Source organism: Bactrocera oleae, chromosome 4, assembly GCF_042242935.1.
Source record: "Bactrocera oleae isolate idBacOlea1 chromosome 4, idBacOlea1, whole genome shotgun sequence".
Classification (NCBI taxonomy): Eukaryota; Metazoa; Arthropoda; class Insecta; order Diptera; family Tephritidae; genus Bactrocera; species Bactrocera oleae.
Genome location: NC_091538.1, coordinates 53,219,717 through 53,241,157, shown reverse-complemented (window position 1 = coordinate 53,241,157; position 21,441 = coordinate 53,219,717). Strand labels below are relative to the sequence as shown.

General features: G+C 31.9%; 1 protein-coding gene across 2 annotated transcripts in view; it reads left to right on the top strand.

Moving 5' to 3' along the window:
- The first annotated feature begins 297 nt into the window (after nt 1-297).
- The window catches only part of nemy (no extended memory), a 69,914-nt gene continuing 48,770 nt past the window's right edge, over nt 298-21,441 (top strand). Inside the window, exon 1 of one of the 2 annotated variants that reach the window (XM_036363202.2) lies at nt 298-1,845. The gene's annotated coding sequence lies outside the window, so the exon portion shown is untranslated. Of the gene's footprint in view, nt 1,852-21,441 lie in introns of both variants that reach the window. The other variant, XM_036363203.2, reaches the window with a different exon arrangement.

Here is a 21,441-nt window from a genome sequence, read left to right as displayed (position 1 = left end):
AGTTCCTTCATCTTATCATAAAGACTTAAAGAATGACGTTTATTGTATATAAGTTTTATTTTTGTTGATACAAAAGTGAATATCACAGTTTTAAGTGTCGAGCTGTTATAAGAAAACTCTTAAAAGTGGCAACGCTGTCCCGACCATTAACATAAAACGCTGCTGTTAACTTCGTTTGTGCTGTTCAAGCTCCAACAGACACCCATACATGCCGCTAAAAAGCTACAGTTACTCAACAGCGAACACAAGCAGCCAACGAGCGAACCGACAAACGAGCGAATGCACGCATCAGTTGAAGGAAAGCAATTGGGGTGTGCGTTTCGTAGAGGCGGAAAAATACCAGAGTGAAAGTTGTTGGAAGCAAGTGTCTATACACACGAATTTTTGCCAGTTCGTTTGTGCGTATGCGGCAACGTTAGTCGAATTTCAAATTTGTTGGAATTAAATTAAAATTCCTTTGCATGCCAACTGAGAGAACCGCACAAAAACACATTGCGGTGATCAGTTGATTTTTTCGGTTAAATTGTGGAGCGCGTTTCATGCGTGTGCAAAAAATAAATAAAAGGGAAGTGGTGTGACGCTTAATTTACCGCTAAAGTAGTGAAGTGAAAAGTTAATTACGGCGAGCAGGAGTCAGCGCGGAGTCATAGAGCAAAAGCGAAGCATATGCCGGCAAAATAGAGAGCGCATGCTGCACTAAAGATACGCTTGGGATAGGTCCATATGCAGTGCCGAGTTGTTGTTGCTACTACTAAATACATACATACATACATAGTGTAGACACACGCAGCTTCCGAATTCGACAACACAAGTCGGTGGTAGGTGCAAGCGCGCTAAAATACAGTCAGTAAAGCACTGGGGTCAAAACTAACAGTCACTTGAGGTAGCGAAGAACCGAGTGCGTCGTTTGAGGGTTGAATTTGTGGCGCGCGTCCGTTTCCGGTGTACTCACTCGCTTTGTGGTTAACTATTGATGCTGTTTGCTTTGTGGCCGCTTTTCGGCGTTGAGCAGTGAGCGAGTTGTCGAGTTTTTGTGGGCGTGTCCCAGCAATTAAATAGATAGAAAATACTTATTGTGGCATTTTGGCAACAAAAAAAAAAAAAAATAAAAATTGGGAGAAAATTAAAATAAAAATTATTTTTGAAAAACTAAATTTCGAAATTGTTTAAAAGCGTTTTAAAAGTATTTGTTTCGTATATTGTGTTCGCACATAAACAAGCGTATACCGAAAAAGAACGCGCTCTAACGCCCAAAACGCTGCTATAGTTAGAGTTACGCTCCTAATTACTCCGAAAAAGGGAGTTATACACTTGCGCTCCAAATGACACAATAGTTGTTGTATGCATCAAGTGGAGTTTTAGAGATATATATATGTATGTGTATATGTGTTATACTAGTTACTTTAAACCACAACAAATCGATGAACTTTGTGTGTATTTGTGTGCAATAACAAGTCACAACTAGTTGGCGGGAATTCCAGCAAAAAACGCACAAAATAAGGAAAAAAAAATTTAATTAAGAAAATTAATTAAAATTAAAAAAAAGTCACTTCAAACAGTAAGCAAATTTATCAAGCGCCCATAAGCCAATAACCCGATCCAGTTCGCGCTGCTGCTTTGACTACGAACAGCAGACACCAGTCCGTCACTCATCCAGCTATCCACCCATCCATCCATCCATTGAACCAACTATCCATCCATCCATTAGCTTCGCGCTCAGCTATTTCCTACCCATCAATCTATCAACGACAGTTATTCAATAGCAGATAGCATCGCTACGCATCACTCGTCACAGCGTTTTAGCGCAGGCATACCGGCAAGCAGCAGCAGGAGTCGCATTTGCATGTGAGTGTATGTGTGTAATTGCTTTTTACTCCTCTAACATATTTCATACTTTTTAATTATTTTTCTTTTTTTGGGTTTTATTATATAAAAATATGACCCCTCTTGCCACGCCAAATTTGAATCAATTGTGATGCTGGCATTTGTATAGATGAAAGAGTGACACACACAAATAAAATAAAATTGCTGATGAGTGTCAATATGCAAAGACACGCCAAGCGATAAGCAATAATGCACACATATGTATGTGTATATTTTATATATTTTATTTGTGCGTGTCACTCTTTGGAAAATGCAATGTCTCTTTTATCAAGTTATGAAAGCGGAAGTAACACTTCTTTGTAATAACTTTTGGTATATCGTGAAAAACTATACATAAAGTAGTAGCTATGCAAAGAGAAAATAATTGTATTCAAATATCTCTCGGTCTCTATTACAAATATTACGTGTGAGCAATTTAAGAGTTCATTGCCAGCGGAGGAGCTATGATATTCGTAAAAGAATATTCAATTATGTTGAAAATTGTGAACCATGCTTTCTTAAGTAGCTAAATAATTGTCTATAAACTACATTTTTTTTATGAAAAAATTATATTTGCAAAATCAAGAAAAAATCCAAAATAAATAATACAATTAAATAAAGTCTAAAAATTATTAATATTTTTTTAATAAAAACTTTTAATATTGTATTTTTTTTTATACAAATTATTATTATTGTTTTTTTCAATTTCTTCGGCGAATCCAGGCATTTTCATAGATAATAAAGGGTGTTTATGTTAGTGGTACAGAAATTTCATTTCTAATTACCCCTGAAAATATAATGAAGTAAAAAATATTTTGAAACAATTTTGCACCATTTTTCCGCCCAAAACCATCACTTGTGGTCTAATAAACAATGAGTTGTATTACTAGCACACAAATTCGTCTAACCAAGTCAAATCATATGACCTAAATAGCCTATCGACTTGGGAAAACTCTGTCACCAAACTTTGGTCTTAATAAAATGAAGGTTTCATGAGCTGTGTGGTTTGTTACACAGTCTTCCTGGAACTAATTAAAATGGGATTAAGGGGTAACATCCACTTGTCAGTTAGAAAACTGCGTTTTTTGTGATTGTTTTTTTTTTTGTTAACTAAAAGTATTTAATATATAAAAAACGAATGTATTTACATTTACAGCATTGATGTTATTTTATAATGGGCGCTTCAGTTTTAAAATTTTTGATCCCTGGATACCGTAGCTCCCAGGAGAACCTCCAAAAAAATATGTCTGGCGGTGAGGAAAATTGTTTGCTTAATAATATTAAAGGCATATCAAATCCAAAAACCAAATAAAATCATTATTACTATAGTTGAATACAGGCAATGATCGAAGGATTAGTCAAACTTTTAATTTTTACAAAATGGCGGCTTTCCAAAAAAAGTAATTTGAAAGAAAAAATTTACACTTCAGAGTGGTTTAAATATGCTAAATATATTTAAGAAGGTCGTGTGAAAATTTTAAGTCGATCGGGAAAGTTTTAAAGTTTTGGTAGCCGATTACACTAAGATCACTAAGATTCTTACAAATACGCTCATATCTCCGAAACTATTTGCCAGATCAAGTATTTGGAGATATATGAACATTGTTGTATGCAAATCGAGGTTTTGATGTGGTATGGCCAATGAGAAAATTACCTGAAGTAAAAATTTATGATGGTAAAATAACGGGGCGAGTTTCGTAAATATTGTTCCCACGACAGTCGCGTCTACATAACCGGAATGAACCCGCATTTTTATTCGACCAAAGGCTGTCAACTCGGCAATATTTCTCAAAATGATTTGAGAATTGTTTTCTGACGATGCAACATTAATAGCACCTGAGGGATTAACCACACTCCAAATATGGCAATTTTATTTACGACTATTAACGTGTCCAATAATGGACAGTTTTCTTCGTAGATGAATTTTCATTTAATTTAAGTGTGAAATTTAAAAAATGTAATAAAGTAAAACTTTGCGAGAAATATTATTCTGAAAGATTTTTAACCCCCTATGTACACAATGATTAATTTTGACCTTTATTTCTCCTTAAAAGTTAGTTTTTCAGTAAGGTTAGATGATAAAATTATAGAGTAAAATATTCCTTAGAAAAGTTTACCTAAATTTTTTGGAGTAAATTCCTGAATTTACGAATTGATCTTAAAAAATCTTTTTTGCATTTTTATATTGTATGCTAAAAATTTTAAAAATCATAAGGAAATTCTTTGAATCTTCGCCATGAACCTTGGGTCGGTCTTTAAATTCGAAGCACTTTTGTCAATCTGATTGAGGTATCTCCGAAACCTGCGTTATGAACCCATCAACCGCCTCTTCAAGTGACGAAAAACGTTAACCTATTAGTTTATTTCTTACGCACAGGCATAAGCAGAAGTCACTTGACAATTGGGAAAGAGAATTTAATATAGATGATGAGATGTAAAGATTCAAATGTATAGGTATGTGTGAATGAGTATTAACATATTTATATTCAATTCCGCACACCACCGCTTCGTAGGAAGCCCACTGGACGAGTGAGCCACGTTGCACTTTATTTCATAACATTGACTCGACTCCGTGGCCCTTGGCAAACAAACAAATAATCAAACCTTTCCTTTCTTTTATATGTAGTATTATTAGTATATATAATATGTATTTACATCCTCATTCTTTTCATAATTTTTAACTCTTAAACATAGTGTCCATGATATTTGCTAAAAAGGACTTCATTCATACTTTCCTTCTTATCAGCCATCTCAATTGTATTAGCATTTTTGTATGTACATATAAGTTTAACCTAACCACAGTGCAGGCTACTTGAAAATAAAAGGACGAAGTTGCCATAAAATTATAATCACAAACAATGTATGCCAATCAAGTGTCCTCATCAATGTTGGCATGTCCCTATTAGCTTTGTCAGCAGTTGACTTTAGAATGCACTGTAAGCAAAAATAAACTGAAGTTAAACATAAACCACATTTATAAATAGCGCCAGTTATTTATAGTGCAGTCAAGTGCAGGGTGATCCGAAAAATTTGAATTCGTGTTTTAGCTCAAAATTAAGTTTATTTCTAGTAGATGTTTTCCTTCAAATAAAATTATTCTAGAAGTAGTAAATCGAATTAAACATTGCCTTTAACTTTTAATAGAAGCATGAGGGCTTCAGTTGCCAATTTTAATTTAAAAAATTATAAGTAATTTTCAGGTAACTTATAGAAACGTTATTACGTAACGTAAACGTCTTTGTCTATATGTCTTAAAAAGACTTTTAAATTTTATCAGTGGGTTAGGTTCATTTAAATAAAAGAAGGAACTTTCTAAAGTCAACCAGAGGCCCTAAAATTGAGCCCGAGATCATTTATTATCATTATAGTAAAAGAACTATAACAGAGAGCATGGAATCCAAAATATAATGAATATGTGTTTAAAGGATTCTGATATTATTTTTTATAAGAAATTTGCAGGGTTGCATTATACACAATCTGCACGCAAAACCAATGTAAAGTAGTAGTACTCGTATTTCGAAACTTATCGTAAATAACACCGTTACTTCAATTCAGCTATTTTTCTGCTAGAAAATGAACATTAAAAATCATACAGCGAAAAACTTTTTAAACATTTTCGTATAAAATTTCAAAATTACTGGAATACAAATTTGTGTTTGAATTTGGAGAGAAAAATTTTTGAAGAAAAAATTTTATGTTTTTCTCAAAACATCCTGCCATATTAGACAAAAGTAGACAATTTTTGAAAACAAAGAAATTCATATTAGATTGAAACCCATCGAAAACGAAAGATAAAATAACAAGCATTAAGGGAAAAAATAGTTTACGGACGATCTGTGGTCGGGAAAGGGAAGGGGAGGGGCGGCGCTCCCTTTTAAGGGTTAAGAATGTTTTATCTCGATTTTAGGCACAACTACCTATAGTCCAGATTAATTTTACCACAGTAATGTATATATTTTTTATATAAAACATATATAGAAAAAGACGGCGAAAAGAACGAAAAGGTTTAATTTTCGAAAAGTTAGAAATCAAATAAGTAGTCTTTGTAAAAAGATTAAACTAAGTGCACATTACAAACTACACAGAAAAATATGCAAAGGGTTTTTCAAAGGATTATAGTCGAAATATTTAAAATGAAAGAAAGCTTACCTTAGTAACTGGGATATTCCCAATATTGTTACAACCTGAATGGAAATATTCTTAGCCGAATCCACCTTTCAATCCAACTAGGCTTATAGAAACTCTCTCGTTGAAGTTCGTTCATGAAGAAAGCTGGTTTGAAACATTATTTGTAAATAATTACAAATACAAACACAAACTTTTGAGTAAATATGTATATATATTTACACAGGAAGACTTATTGTGGGTGGAGAGTATTTAGACTGTACACAAATTTCGGTATTTTTTATGGTGTCACCACAATTTACATATCCATGTGGACACACCTACAAATTAATATGTGTTTTCGTTTTAAATGTAAATTTATTTCCCATGGTTATATAAACATATTGACAATGTGTTGTACTTGTATGTGTAGTCTGATCCTCTTAATCCTTATTGCTTGCCAGGCGCTCTATATATTTGTACTGATAGCTATACTATGTGTGCTATACCATACATGTACGCATGTGTATATATTTTTGTGGTTTTAAGCGGAAAATTTATTTTGCTGAGCTTCAATTTTTGGTAGAAACCTCGATGGACGATGGTTGATGGAAATAAATAGCTCATGCTAAGTAATATATAAAATGTTTAAATAATGAACTTTGCTTGTCGTGGACAGAAATCGGTTTAGGCGATTAGCCCCATGAGACATAGTGTGAAAATTGTTTACATCGTTAGCTCGGGTAACGGTATATAAGAGCCTAGGTGTTGGTTATTTTTTTCTTTTTCACCAATTTCTACTGCTGGTTTAGAATAGATTGTATGTAAGGACAGAATCAAGATTTGTGGAGATAATCACCAAGACATCATTTGAGAAAGACACCTCTAGTAAATCTTTGGGTAAGCTGTTCCACCACTCGCATTACTCGCAGACTAAAGGATTCATCGCATTTAAATAGCTGAGGCCTAGTTGTTCAACAATATATTCGGAGGCTTTATATAGCTGGCGAGAAAGAATTCTTACTATATAATATACTTTTAAGGTTATACGAATTTATTCGAATAAATAAAGCAACAAAGGGCTGAGACGGGAAAGCTTCCACGGCTCCAAATGCTCCAACTTAAAAGACATTAGGCAGTTGAGATGGAAAAATCAGGTGTTTTGCTTAATCCATGGATAATGGTTAATTTGGTTACCACCCAGGAGCACAATGAGGATTCTCAGGGACCACTTCAAAATTATAGACGTAGAGATCCAAAACTGTGTTATATAAATTAGGTATTGCCGGATTTTGATTATTCTATAAAGTAAAATCTATAGCATTTAGTTTTAAGAAGCTACCGACTATGGAGCTAACTGAACGAATCTTTTGAAAGAAACTTGTTACTAGTGATAAGTAGATACTGAATTTGGCAAACTTTTCAAAATGACTAATCGAACAAAAAACCGGTATATATCACAATAATAAAATTATTATAGAATAGGGAATGTTTATGGCACTTTAACAGTCTATCTAGATACTGTCTTGTATTTATTCAACTAAATAACTTGGTTATTTAAATTTGTAAAAAAAAGTATTGAATCGAAGACGTCTAATGATGTTGTTTAGGAATGTTGTTTATCAAATTCAGACAACTTTCATATTTTGTATATCCTGAGCAGAGTATATTAAGTTTGACACACGATATATATGGAAGTATATAAATGATCAGCACGACAAGCTGTGTCAATTTAGGCTTCTCACTCAGTTTTTGCAATATTGATCTAAATGTTGCCCTTTTCTCTCTAAAAAGCTGCCCATTTATTTGTCGGAATCGCCGATATGAAAATACTATAGTCTACAGCTGCCGTAAAAACTGATCAAAATAAAGTCCTTGTATTGAAAAATCTTTTATTTGGCAGGATATCTTCACGAAAGTTGGCATAGATTATTATCTAAGGCAACCCTACAATTTTCGAACATATTGTTTAGATCGGACTACTGTAGCATATAGTTGCCATATAAACTGAACGATCAAAATAAAGATAAAGTTCTTTGGAGTCCCTTTTAGAAATACACATGTGAGGGTATTATAACTTCGGTGCAGCCAAAGTTGAAGAGTTCAAAGATAAATCATATAAATCATACTTTTTCAGCATTCAGTTTTGCTCAGTAATAATTGATGCTTTTGCGTAAATCCTACCGTGACCTTCGGACTAATATATTTAAAATGGGATCACTGATATCTGTTTATTATATTCCAGTTAACTAGCCTCACCCTTATGGTAAGCCCTTTATGGAGTATAATTATGATGTATTAAGTACAAGTTATTAATATTACAAAATTTATCGAGAAAGCAAAAGTTAATGAAAAAGTGCAAAGCTTCGAATTAAGAATTTCTACAGAAAAGTTGCAACTCACCTTTATACATTTTTACATAATTACCATAGACATTTGTACATACATATATACTACTTATATACAAGTATGATAATACACATAAACAAATACTTGAGGACTCAAGCATTTCATAAACTTAATATTTTTATAAGCTTGCAGGAAATTTTTTTTTTATTTGCTTACATACATATTTACTCGTAAATCTGTCTCAATGCGCTTTTAAGCATAAATGCATATACTTATGTATTAATATTTTTTATATGCCTGCACTTATGTAAGTTTGTCATTTGTGCATTAATTACCAGAAATAAACGTGAGAAGTGACCACATGCTCGGTCATATGAGTGAATAGCCGGCTTTTCGCCTACCCGCTACATGGAGTTGGGGGGTAAAACAGTTGACAAGGTAGGCGTTTCGATGCGAGACCACTGACTGTTTTAATGACAATTTTGTATTGACGGGCGCGTATTTTAGTGCTTTTTATTTACCAAACAGTAAATAATGTAAAAATTATGTATGTCCGAGAGTATAATTTCGATAAACAGTAGTCGGTAATGTTTTGTTGACTACTGTGTATGCTTTTATATTAATATTTACATGCTATGTTTCTTCAAGACTTTCAATTGTATACAAGTATGTATTAATCTTGATCGTATAGTACAGTAGGTTAGTACATATATACATAAAATATGCAAACACAAGAAGTTAACTTCGATTGCACCGAAGCTAAAATATCTTTCAGTAGACTCTGTGGCCTATAGCGTAGTATTATTTGGAAACCTTTTTGAGCAAAGCAGAAAATTGTTAACGGTTTGACTGTTTTTTTGAATTCGGTGTATTTGTTTGAATCTGATTTTAGTTTTTGTCGGAAAAAACCTCTATCTTTGGTATATTTTATATATTCTTTTAATGCAATGATTTTTCTTAACCTTTGCAACCTTAGAAAGAAGTTTTAAAACTACTGAATGCTGCTAATGAATTGACTTCATTATATTTCTGGATTTGTTTCTAATAATCCCTGGTATATACGGAATTATTCTACTAAGGATCATATTTGAAATGAAATTTTCTTAAATAAGTATTAGATAATATTCTCAATATTCATTTGTAGCATTATAAAAATCGAAGGGTATTCATTACACTGTGCAAAACTCGGCCGTGTATTGGACCAAACCATTTTTTTTAGACATTCAATACCCATACGTATAATAATAGTTTTTTTTTCGAAATATTTGACTTCGAATTTCGAAATTGTGTTCATTGAAAACAGCGTTACCGATTTTGCCGTACAGTGTTATTTGAAAGAGACAAACTTATCTTGCAAGGAAAAGGAAAAATCAGACCAAATCCAATATTATATAAATAATTTCGTATATGGTAATAATAGCATAGAGCAGTACAATATCATATTTAAGACCCGTTTTTCGTATAGGAGTGACTATAAATATTATATATATATTTATATATAATAGGGTGGGCCGAAAATCCGTTTTTTTTAGAATTTTCATTATTAATACCGAAAATATTTTTTTTTAACAAAGAATTAAGATTATCAAGAAAAAAAATTTCGGTCGACATCTAGGCTTGCCAAATCCAGTTAAAGTTAAAAGTTTTTGGAAAATTTTTTTCCTTCCTTATATCGATCGGAAATTTAATTCTCTACAAAAACGGTCGTATAGTAAAATTACGTATAGTTTATAGCTTCTGAGATAATTGCGATTTTCCTTTAAAAAAATGAGATTTTTCAATATGGTATTAATTTTTCTAGATGAAAAATGTATCTGATCTTATTATTTTCATAGGGAATTCTATTTTCTACTGCATAAATGTAAAAACAATTTTTCTAGAGTTGATTGTTACTGAAATAACGACCATTTCGCTATAAGGTAAGAAAAAAATTTTCCAAAAACTTTTAACTTTAACTGGATTTGGCAAGCCTAAGATGTCGACCGAAATTTTTTTTTTTTGTTAAAAAAAAATATTTTCTGTATTAATAATGAAAATTCTAAAAAAACGGATTTTCGGCCCACCCTAATATGCATATGTATATATTGATGTAAAAAGGTTATGATATGAGTGCCCATGATCACTGGTCACGTTGCTATTTAAGGAATTCTTGAAATATGACCGAACAATTTTAGGTGCATCATTTATTTTTAATATACATATATATAATAGATAAAAATAGATAATTTTCTTTGTTAAAAAAAGTGTATTAGTTAGTATAAAGACAATCACAAGTTTTTTTTAGAAATCAACTTGCTACACTAACTCTACAATCTTCGATTCACCAGAAGCAATTAACATTGTTGACATTTGATATTAATTTTAGACACATGTTTACATATATTCTACTACGTTTGCTTATACTACATATATGTATACAACTTATATGGAAGTACCTGGAATTATCAATGCACATAGATAGGAATTTATAAATACATAACTACTCTGCTTACGTCGTATATTTATGACAATAAATTAAATTAATAAGAGTGAATAGTCGAAATGCTGAGGGAGTATTTGCCGGGTCGTTGCACTCGCGGGTACTCATACATACAAACAAATGAGGAGACATGCTTAAGTACAAACTCAGACGGGCCGTTAAGTGATTGATTGAAAGCGAAAAGTACCGCTAAGGCTTGTGTGTGTACATATGTAAATATCTGCAGGTCATACAAGCGTATGTATGGTAAGTATGTAAATATACCAAATTACTGCTAGTAAACGGGCAACAATTTACCACAAACCTAATGTAATAAGAAATCGCAATTAACTAATTCAATGCCGATGCAGTTATTGTACAACCAATTGAGTTCAATCTGCGAGCGGGGTTCTATGTGAATTTTTTCAGAAAATAATGCAGCAAGTATAAACGCTTTTATTATGAGGGTTAATTTGACAAATCGTTATGCCATTAGTGAGAAATTGTTTGATATTCAATTATAAACTTTTTGTGATATATTGTTTAGTGAAAGTGAATATGCATATAAGTATGTATGTAGTATGTACATTTATTTGTGCAGTTATATTTCGAAAAAATCCTTAACAGAGCTAGGAGAAGGTTCAATGAAATGTTGTCTGAACAATGAAATACTGAAAAAAATTGTAAATACTATTCAAAAAACATACTTCCATAGAGCCGAACTTAGGAAAAAAATCTAAAAAACGGGTATTTGGATATAAATCTAAAATTTTAGTTTGTTATTTTCAAAGGTAAACCATAACAAAATATACTGAAATCGAATTTAAGCCCAAATAATTTGAATGCTCAATACATTTCCGAAATTTCCAGTATTTACCACATTTTTTTATACCCTGAATAGGGTATATTAACTTTGTCACGAAGTTTGTAACACCTAAAAGGAAACGTCGGAGATCCTATATAAAAGTATATATACAAGGTGTTTTACAAAGTGAACAGGACTTTAAAAAAAAAGACAGAACAAATGGTTTTATCGGCAAAATCAATTAATTTTATTCAAAATAATCTCCTTCTGCTTTAATACAGCTTTTTGCACGGTCCAACAGCATGTCGAACGAGTGTTTTAGCTCGTTGCCCGGTACGGCCAGTATGCCGGTGCAAGCCTTTTGAATGGCCTCCACGTCTGCATAACGCTTTCCTTTCATCGGCAAATGCATTTTTCCGAAAAGGTAGAAGTCGCACGGTGCCATATCAGGTGAATACGGGGAGTGGTTGATTGTTAAAATTTGAAAACTCCAAGGTAGAATACCGCATTAACGTTTTGGCCGGGTGGAACAAATTCTTTGTGGACAATACCCTTGGAACCATAAAAACAAGTCAGCATTGTCTTCACTTTTGACTTCTCCACGCGCGATTTTTTGGGTTTCGACTCGTTCGGGGTCTTCCATTCAGCACTCTGGCGTTTCGTTTCGGGATCATATTGAAAACATCACGTTTCGTCACCAGTCACAATCCTGTAAAGGAAGTTCGGGTCTTTTTTTGCCTCTTTAATGATGTCCTTCGAATGTTGAATTCTGAGCAATTTTTGGTCGTCAGTCAATTTGTGTGGAACAAACCGTGCACACACCCTTTGTAAGCCCAAATGTTCGGCCAAAATGCGATAAATCGATGTTTTGGAGATGTTCAATTCTATTTCCATTAATTTCAATGATGATTTCGGCTGATTTTTTATGAATTCGCGCACAGTTTCGATGGAATTTTCGATGATCACGGATTTTGGTTGGCCCAAATGTTCAATGTCATTTATGTCCTCACGACCACTTTGAAAACGTTGAAACCACTCGTGCACTCTGCTACGGGATTGGCAAACATCGCCATAAACTTGTTTCATCAATTGAAACGTTTCGGTAAAAGTTTTACCAATTTTAAAACAAAATTTAATGTTGGCTCTTTGTTCGAAGCTCATTTTCCCACCGATGACAAAAACATACTGACACTTAAAACGCAATAACTTCACTTCCAATACATGAAATGTCATGAAATTTGTACTGGAAGTCGATAAAGGAGAGCAGAACGCACTAGTCGACATATAGATGGCGCCACTAGAGTTTACTTTGTTACTTTTTTACTGTTTACTTTGGAACGCACCTTGTAAATTACTAGCATGACGAGCTGAGTCGATTTAGACATGTCGGTTTGTCCGTCTGTCTGTATATTCAGCGAACAATTCCTTCAGTTTTTGTTCATTTGTCGGAACCGCAGGTATCGGACCACTTTAGTATATAGCTGCCCTACAAAATGAACAATCGGAATCCAGTGATCGTATGAAAAACTTTTTAGTTGACGAGATACGTTCAAGAAATTTGTCATGGGTTATTATCTAAGGCAGTCTCCGAAGAAATTCTTCAGATCGGATCACTATAGCATATAGCTGCCATACAAACTGACCGATCGAAACCAAGTTCGTGTAAGGTATTTTTTGTATTTTTGAAGGGTATTATAGCTTCGGTACAACTGAAGTTAACATGTTTTCTTATTTTAATTTCTTATCAATAAAGTTTATAAAATATTTTACTTTGAAAATGTATCCTCTTTCCTTTGAAGACTGAAAATCATGCAATGGAAAATATTAATATATAAATTTTATAAATAGTTTGTTTTAAATAATGTATAAATCTACCGCCCCAATCGCTTTCTTTGATCACCCTAGCTAAAAATGCCGGCAAAATAGTTTCAACCATATGGACGTCCTAACTTAAAAAATAATAATAAACGGGATAGTATGTTATTTCTTCCATATCTCAACTTAAGGGGTTAGGTCAGTTTAGAAATAGCTGAACATCGTGTTTTCAGTCTAAAGTATTAGGGTCTGAAGAATATAATTAAATTACAGTCAGTTGAGGTACGTAAAAAATTTAACGCTTTTCTATAAGTACGCAATTTTAAGAAAAAATAGATGTTTACTAGCAAATCGCGTGTTTTGTACTTAGTCATGTCATAAGTTCAGGCCGTTATAAAAATTAAACTTTATTGCAATTTTTAATAAATTTTATTTTACTTAATAATGTATAAATTAAGTGAACGATGTACAAAATTTCATTCAAACGATTCGGCCATTGATCCATAGCACATTGGTATTGACAATGCTGCTCCGACGAAAGTGTTTTTGTGACTCTCCAAATACTATCGGTATTCGAGAGGCCATGTTCTCCAACAGTAGTCCAATAGATTCAAATCTGAACTTAAACCGCTGCTGGGTAGTTTTTGCCAAGTGTACTGGAGCAGAATCTTGCTGTGTTGCTTAACTGCTACCACGCCTTCTTAAGCATCCTGCTGGTACACATTCGCCCCAGTTTTAATCTCTTTTTTATATTAGCTAAGAGGTGTAACTTTACCTCAGACTCCCCAAAAAACCTTTATAGCAGCTTATACATTTGAAGGAGGTTCGAAACTCAATTTTTCAATAAATTTAGTAAAAAGACAACCAAAATTGCGGTAAATACATAATCACGTGCGAGTATTTAGGGTGAATTGCCAAATAAATTACATAATCTTTGACTGAACTGATAAATATTCGACTCATGTCAATATAAAAAAAGGTTACAATTGCACTCTTCTATTAGTTTGGCAATCTATTGAGGAAATTTCATCATTGAACTCCGCCTAAGTCAAATTGTATACCATAAGTGTGTATGTTCACTCATGCACCCAAGTACCTACAAAAGCATGCCAAATTGATTGAGGTGCCAGTAAAAAGCGTGTCCAAATGTGAGATGCCAAAAATAATTGACCAATTGCCAGATAACGAGTTAGACGTCGCAACTGTTAGGCCACAAACTGGATGCACAAATGAAATAGTAAAGATACATATACTTAAAAAAAAAACACAAAAACTGCTTGCATGCGCCTGGCGCTATAGAGATTGGCCGGCGAACGGATATTTGAGAGTGCAATGCACTCGCCAAGAAAATAAATGCACAAACATTAATATTTAAATGCATGTGTATGTATGTATGCATGAAAGAGTATACTTGATTTTGTGCATTCATAACGGCACACTCAGCAATAAGCCATAACAATTGCAACTTCGGTAACCACAAAACGCCAAAACGCATCTCAGCTTCCGAATGCAAATAAAATTGTGAAATGTATGACTCTAAAGAAATATTCAGCTTTTTTATGAGCGCACGCAGCTTAAATTCGGGAAAATAATACGGAAATTAAAAATAATAAAATTTTTTTGAAGTGTATAGAAAATTAGTTGTGAAAGTAATATTATTTTACTTTCCGAATTTGTGTGAATAATTCGAGAAAGCTTGGTGGAAAAGTTAAAAAAGTTGCAAAAATGGAAAATTAAAAATGTATATATTATCATTATATCTAATTTTTTAAATCTAATCCATCAATTGATCAGACAGACTGGGTATTTTATAAACGCTTATAAATAATGGTTTTAACAAGAAAAAGTCCACTGCTGAGTGACCAGCTCAAAGTCTATACCTGAAATCTAACGAAAATTTCTGGTACGACATTAAAACAAAAGTTGGACAAACAAATTAAGGGTATCTATGTACTCTGAGGAATAGCATAGGCATTGTGATACAATTTACTTGAGACAGGTGTTAAAGATTGAGTTGAAACAAAAAAAAACCTTAACTTCGGTTGCACCGAAACTATAATACCCTTTACAAATGCAAAATATTCCATACAAAACTTGATTTTGATCGGTTAGTTTGTATGGCAGCTATATGCTATAGTGATCCGATCTGAACACTTTCTTCAAAGATTGTACCAAAATCGACCCAAATTTCGGGAAGATATTTTGTCAAATAAAAGGAAAGCTTTCCTGAACAGCTTCTTGGGACGAAAAGAACGTATGCGAAATTTCAGAATTTCATAAAATACTGAGTAGGTGTGGAATTAAACGAATATTTGTTTATCTATTATAAATATTAAAAATATTTTTTTATTTTCGAAAGCTTTTCTATATACCAATTTTAATAAGCAAAAAAATCGCCATGAGGCATATTTAAAAAAAAATGTATCCTTTACAATAACGCATCTAAACGTTTGAGCACTTAATATTAATTTAAAGTACTGGACCAAGGCGTGTTAAGATTTCCGGCTGAAAATACACGAAACCCTGTTTTTTATTTCCAAATCTCTATAAATTAGCGGCATTGCATGGCTTCACTTTGACCAAAGTCGGGTTTTTTCTGAATTGAACGCTCTAAAAAGTGTCCATTGCGGCCAAAATTTCACGATAGGATCGAAAAAAAAAGTTCGAAAAAAGCACCCTAGTACATATATTTATTTTAGCCCATAAATTCCATAATTATTTTAATTTGCTCTTTCTAATGTACTTATCTAATGCATGCAAATATGAAATTTTATAAATTGTTCTGTTTAGACACCACGTAATTGAAGTTATTTTAATTAGTAAGTAATTAATAATTTTTATTAATAGATAGCAATTGTTTTTTCGTAAAATGTTATATTATAGAAAATTGATGCGCTAAATATCTATTCATAGTTGCATAATCCTAAAATGTTGCCAACTATTTTTTGAATAAACACGTTTTTTTTAGTATATTTCATGTATCCAATCTCGAATTAGTTGAAAAACAACAATCAGAACCAAAAAGAGTTCCTTGAATCAGTTTGTTCGTTTGCGAGCACGCTATCATGTGATTATTATACATTTACTTTTTATAACATATAAATAAACCTTAATTTACATATTTAATTATATATAATAAACCAGACTTACCACATATTGCTGCAAAAGTTGTGTCCATTTCACTTCGTCACAACAATGATTCTTTCGCCAAAGAATGTTCGTTGCTTTCATTGTACGCTATGCTTCTCGTCAACACTTTTGTCGTTATGCTTCACATTCATTATTACTAGCTTACATTTACACACAAAAAACAACAACATGTATTGAGATCGCACTGGTGACTTGACATTGACATCGCAAATTGCCGGCACTAGATAATTTAACTACAATAATTTCATTTTCTACCAAAATGCTAATCACAATGATTTCAACCGATTTTCACTTTGCAAATTGCACACTATACACTTAGTGAATAATATAACACATAATAAACATATTATATTGATATGCAAACTATAAAAAAATATTGAACAAATTTTAGACAAACGAATTTTCACTCACACACACGGTCGTTTCCGCACGAACAAAGGAAGAGGACGCGAGCAAGTGCATTTACTTTACCCATTATTTTCTTCTTTAAAAGCACTTCACGCACTGCAAATTTCACATTTTGATATAAATAAAGGCACAATAATAACATTAATTAAAACAACACTTAATTTAGCACACAAATTAACGCGAAGATTTTAATTTGCACTTGAATACTGGTATCTAAAATTCCGGCATCACTTGTTGGCAACTGCGGAAACTAGCGCGTTGTGAAACATATGGGAAGTGACGGTAGAGTTGTATTTGTAATGAGAAAACTTTGAAATTTACTTAAAGATGTGTTTATATTTGAAAATAATTATATTTGCTTAATGTATATTTAAATATACGTATGTATATGATTATTGTACATTTTCAACTAAAGTTTTAAAATTAGTTAATTTAGCATTAAAACATAATTACACATTTGTATTAAATTTTGAAAATATGAATTTAATAATATAGGTGTGTTAAACTAGTCTTTCAACTTTTTTTTCAATATGAAAGTAATTTTTTGTATATTTTATAGTTATAATGTGTCATAAAATTATATTTTGCTTGTATTAGTTTATTGTAAATTGTTTTAAAATATTGCATAAATTTAAAATATACTCTTGTTTCTTAAATATGTGACAAATCTCTAGCTGAGGTTCTAGAAATCATTCTTAAGGCTCGAAAGTCAATAGTTCATTTACTCTGGCATCAATCGTGTTGATCTGCTGATTATTCATAATAAATATTAATTATTCATTAATAAACCTTTCAACAACATGCCTGACAAACATCAGCTGGTTTATCATGTTCGGATGACAAATATTATCATTTCCTTTTATATGTTTCTTCTCAATGATTCATAGAATATTCTGCTGATCAGAAATAGACGGAGTTTTCACTTGAAAATACTTTTTTTTTATATATATAATTACTGGAATGGAAAAAGAAATAGTAATAAGGATAACAAGTAAATTATTAAACCATCAGAATTTATTATTAGATGTTTGATCATGATATATATGATTTTTAAATTTAATTTTTAAAAATTTTGGTACAACTAATACATTTAGTTTTTTTATTTAAATATGTTTGCAATGGTTATCTTTGGTATACATGAAATATTTAATATTGTAAGCGATTTTTTTAGCGATTTTTTTTTTAAATATACTTTGAAAGGATTTACCACACGTAAATAAAATATTATTTAATGCTTAAGAGAGATTTAAATTTACATTTGTTGTAAAAAATTCTACAAAGTAATTTTTTTTTACGTTTCTGCATTATTGCTCTATGTACATTTGCACTAATCTTAATCCTTACGGAATTGCAACGCTACATCCGCTGTTTGATTTTGTCTGCTTCCTTAGTTTCCGCGTTTCTGTCAACGAATTTGTCAGCTACAAGAATAGTGCTCAGTGAAAACTTTCAAAATTTGACTAAAAATTTCTTTTTATTTCTAGTTTTTTTTTTAAGTTATTAAATAAGTGCTTCATGTATTGCAAAGTATAAACCTCGTGGTTTCGGTATTTCCCTTAAAAATATATAAAAACCTTTTGGTGGTGAAACAATCGAAGCGTAAAGGTGTTAGTGGAATAAGAACATCAACGGCTAGCAGTTGAAGTACAGAAATATTAAATTGACGTATGATTATGAAGGAAGGATGTTGGTATATTTATTTCCCTTATGTTTATATTGTTTTTAAGGTGTAATTTTCAATATTTTATTACTCATATTTGTAGAACGAATTAGGTAATCAAAGGGAAACGTTTGCTCTAAAGTTTCTATGTAAATTTAAATTGTTGAATCTGTTAATATTCAACCTACTGACGCATAATTTTTCAATTATTTTTTAATAGGAGCAATTTTGTAAACACTATCCCTAAATAAGTGAATTTACGTAGGTTTTACGTTTATTACTTTTAAGGATAATGAGGACAGATACATGAGGAAGACTTCATAAACGTGCTGTTATGACGGTTAGAAAATGATGTTGAGTAGCAAATAAATTATTTATAGTTATTACATTCTTAGTTATAGTTGTGTAGGAAATCTAAAAATTCATTATGTTTTCAGTAATTAGTTTATATCAGCGTTTAAAGTTTTTCTATATTTTTCTAGTTTTGTAATCAACCAGCAATCCCGTCAGACATTGTCTTATACGACGGGTTGACTGCTAAATATATCTAAAATTCGTCTCTAAGTGGGATTTTCGTTAGATCATATAATTAATAATAATATTTTGTGTATTAAGTAGCACCCTTTGACAACTAAAGTATATTTTTTTTTGTAACTTTTGCCATTATTAAAGTTTAGTCTGAATATGAGACGATTAGGTGGATGGATGTTAATTATTTGCGAAATACTCGCTCTCAGCGCCATCTAACGGGTTAAATTTTGGTCCCTAAACGTACTGATGAAAATCTGATCCAAATAACATATATATGTATATAAGGCATAGCTACATCAACAAAATTTACTTTAGCTACATAATTATAACAACCTTAAGTTTAATATTATAATAATATAAGGCCAAATTGTGGCGATTTCTCGTGATATTTGATCAGTTTTAAAATAATAGAACTTTTTGTGTAAGGAGACAGAACAAGTTTCTCAGAAATGGTTTACATACAGTTTTCAAAGGTATATATAGCATATCTATTTTTTTTTTTTTTTGATAGATCTTATATATTTTGCACAACGGAAAAAGACGACTTTCAGCTAACTCAGATATATTATGTCACCCATCCGTCACATAAACATAAGCTACATTGCCAAATCTTATGTAATGCAACTTATCTGTGCAGACGTAAAATCAAGTGTTTATTTATTCCAATCGAAGGTGTTATGGCATTACTAATGCTGAACGTGATGTTCCAAAAAGAGCAACAACTTTTCGTTCGCAGCTCGAATTATGCAGCGGTTATGTGAATGCAATTGCACTTTTCTGCATTTGCTTTGCGCTATTCGACACTTGTAACGTGCCTTACTTTATTAGTCTACTCAAACTAGTAAGTTTATATGCAAAGATAGTGTGCAGAAGAAGAATTGAGACATGGTTTAATTAGTTTTAATAGTTCAAGCCAGTTTTTGAATGTCTGGGTTTTAGTGATAAATTTAATTGATAAATATTATGTTGTAAATTTTACTCTGATTTTCAACATATTCTTAGTCTGAACAGTTGTTTCTTCGTCAATTAGCGGTACATAATACAAGTGTTAACAAAAAGTGTCTCAGTAAGAATAAATGATTTGTTACAAAATGTTTTGTTAAGTTTTTGACAGATTTCAAATATGTATATTAACTTTAATCGGTGAGTTTTTGACATGGTATTTATAAAAGTAAACTGAACAATATCTGGTCCTTTTTATACTTTGAACAGTGTAACGTAGGAGACTCTATAAAATGTGTATACAAATTATTAGCGTGCCGAACTAAGTCGATTTAGTCATGTCCGTCTGTATTTCTGATTGTCTGTCTGATATTAATCTGAAAACTTTCACACGTCCTTTTCTCTTTAAGAAATTTCTCATTACTACTGCTATATAGATACAGCAGCTACATAAACTGACCGATTTAAATCAAGTGCTTTTATGCAAAATTTTTTTATTTGTGAAGGGTATTTCTAGCTCAGTAAATACAGTTTTGAACATTCTTTGTTAAACGTACTTTTCCTCAAAATTTATTCCAAAAGGTTAGGAAATTTTTCCTTTAACCATAAGAGAAAATGTTTGTACTATACAAGCAATTGATAATTAAAGCCCAGAAGCTCATGTTCGTAAAACGACTATTCTAAAAAATAATTTATTACAAAATTTCATAACTTAATTCTTTTTGTATATTTCTATTTTCAATATAAAAATTATTAATTGACATAAATCTGACTAGCCTAAGGACGCCTTTGACTTCATATTGTTGTTGTTGTAATATCATAAAGAATTGTATATCTATTTTTATATACTGCTGCCGAGTTAATAGTCACCAGCTAGAAAGCAATTTGAGTCTGAACCGATTATGGTGAGAACGATATATACAATAATCCATATACATACATTAAGAAAAATGTTTAATCCTTATCAAAATTTATTTTGTTGCTTTCAAAATATGCTCCTTCTGAAACGGTACACATATGCCACCTCTTTTTCCAATCATCGAAACACGCCTTGTAAGCGTTCTTTCACGGCCACAATCAAGTCGAAACGGGTTCCACGAAGTGATAACTTGAGTTTTGGAAACACAAAAAATAAATCGCATGGGGACAAATCTGGTGAATACGGTGGTTGATCGATGGTATTGAACGATTTTTTGGTCTTAACATCGTTTGCGGCGGATGTTTTCGCACAAACGCCTCAAAACGCTCAAATAATACTCTTTATTGACTGTCTGTCCCGTTGGAACGAATTCATGATTCTGGTCTTAATGTACAATATATGTACTCACATATATATAACATTGTTAGATTTGGTCA